Source organism: Penaeus chinensis, chromosome 40 (genome assembly GCF_019202785.1).
Source record: "Penaeus chinensis breed Huanghai No. 1 chromosome 40, ASM1920278v2, whole genome shotgun sequence".
NCBI lineage: Eukaryota > Metazoa > Arthropoda > Malacostraca > Decapoda > Penaeidae > Penaeus > Penaeus chinensis.
Window position 1 is genome coordinate 10,677,046 of NC_061858.1, and position 2,500 is coordinate 10,679,545.

The window sequence follows — 2,500 nt, forward strand, 5'->3', positions numbered from 1 at the left end:
AACTTTAAGCATGTCAACTTTTATGAAATTCTTACAAGCAGAACATGATTTTTTTTCTGCCGAATTGAATGACACTCAGCAAGGTGAAGTGTGGCGTGTTGGTGTCGTTTTGTGTTTGTTTGCATTACGTTTCAAATAATTTACTGAGTCCAGCCCAGAAGTTATTAGAAACATCAAATTTCTTTGATAATTTCTTGAGATCAATGCATAAACTTTTTAACTTGTCATCAGTCTTGAAATTTTCATTGATTTCATTTCAGTGAAATTTGTTTACAACAGTGTCATCTTGAGCAGGTCATCAGATAACTGCGGGAGCTTTATAAAGTGGGCATTGGCAGCCTGATATTTAGGGTGTGGGAAACAATTTTTCAGTTGGATGTATCTCATAAATAGTAAAATATAGTAAGTTATAATTATAATTATAATTATAACATTATAATTTACCACATTTTAGCCAAATATAATCAAAATCTGAGATGGGAAGTGTTATTCTGTCAATATATGTTGATATAACATGGAATGACCCTTTTTAATTCATTTGATAAATTATTAATCAAAAGTTAATTATTAACTAAATATTTGGATTGTTAATGCCATCTTTCCAATAGGCAGAACATGTATTATCATCTGTGAAAGTTTCCCTTTGATATGTTAGATAGATATTAAGGAAGCTGTAGTCAAAATTGTCCAAAATGTTTATATATTGGTCACAAAACCTTGTATAATTCCTTTACATCCTTTGGCAGAAAAACTTTCAAAACTTCCAAGCTTAAACATTTTGTAACTTGTTTATTATTCAACCAAAATTCATGATCTTGGTGTCATTTTAAAGATCTTTTGATGATCTGTAGTTTGATGTAATAATATGTGAGTTTAGGTACATTTGATTTTGTCCACACACCTAGATGAAGGAGAAATAGAAAAGTTGAGTGAATTCTAAGTGACTTTCATGTTGTTGTTGTTATGGTTATTATTGTTATTATCATTCTTATCATTATTATCATTATTATCATTATTATTATTATTATTATTATTATTATTATTATTATTATTATTATTATTATTATTATTATTATTATTATTATTATTATTATTGTTATTGTTATTATTATTGTTTTATTATTATTATTGTTTTATTATTATTATTATTGTTTTATCATATTTTTTCATTATCATTATCATTATCATTATTGTAATTGTAATTGTTGTAATTGTTATTGTTATTTTTATTGTTATTATTGTTAATTTTATTGTTATAATTATTATTATTATTATTATTATTATTATTTTTAATTATTATTATTATTATTATTATTATTATTATTATTATTATTATTATTATTATTATTATTATTATTATTATTATTATTATTATTAAGTATTATTATTTTTATCTTTATCTTTATCTTTATCTTTATCTTTATCATTATCTTTATCTTTATCTTTATCTTTATCTTTATCTTTATCTTTATCTTTATCTTTATCTTTATCATTATCATTATCATTATCATTATCATTATCATTATCATCATCATCATCATCATCATCATCATCATCATCATCATCATCATCATCATCATCATCATCATCATCATCATCATCATCATCATCATCATCATCATCATCATCATCATCATCATCCTCATCCTCATCCTCATCCTCATCCTCATCCTCCTCATCCTCATCCTCATCCTCATCCTCATCCTCATCCTCATCCTCATCATTATCATTATCATTACCGGGTATTGTAATTGTAATTGTTGTAATTGTTATTGTTATTTTTATTGTTATTATTGTTATTATTGTTAATTTTATTGTTATAATTATTATTATTATTATTATTGGTATTATTATCATTATCATTATCATTATCATTATCATTATCATTATCATTATCATTATCATTATTATTATTATTATTATTATTATTATTATTATTGTTATTGTTATTGTTATTGTTATTGTTATGGTTATGGTTATGGTTATGGTTATGGTTATGGTTATGGTTATGGTTATGGTTATGGTTATGGTTATGGTTATGGTTATTGTTATTGTTATTGTTAGTATTATTAGTGCGAAGAGGCCTGGACATATACCTGATTTTTGTTTGGGGGTGGGAGGTAGTGAGATATTAGCATCTGGCTGATCTTTGTTGAGTTTCATGGTGATACAGGTCTAAAGGAGCTAGGGACCAGCCCAAGCTTGTTTTTTATCAGCACATATGTAGTGGAGGTTTGTTGACCATTGGCAGAATGCATGTGGACTACCATTATTGCTAGAGTGTATCTCTCATTTGGTTCTTTTCCTTGCCAAAAAATGCAGAGGTCACAGTATTTTTAGGGGTGTATGATTGACACAAATGGATTACAGCAGAAATGCAGACCAAATCAATTCAAAGCAAGACAAAAATTATGGAAAGATCTTATTTCAATAGCTCAGCTCTCTACCCCTCCCCCCATTTTCAAAGGTTTGCAGAATAGAAACACAGTATAACAAACAT

The 2,500-nt window shown here is 26.2% G+C and overlaps 1 protein-coding gene across 2 annotated transcripts in view; it reads left to right on the forward strand.

The window, feature by feature from the left end:
* Window positions 1–2,500, forward strand: part of LOC125047299 (m7GpppN-mRNA hydrolase-like) — an 18,639-nt gene that overhangs the window by 824 nt on the left and 15,315 nt on the right. The window lies entirely within an intron of this gene.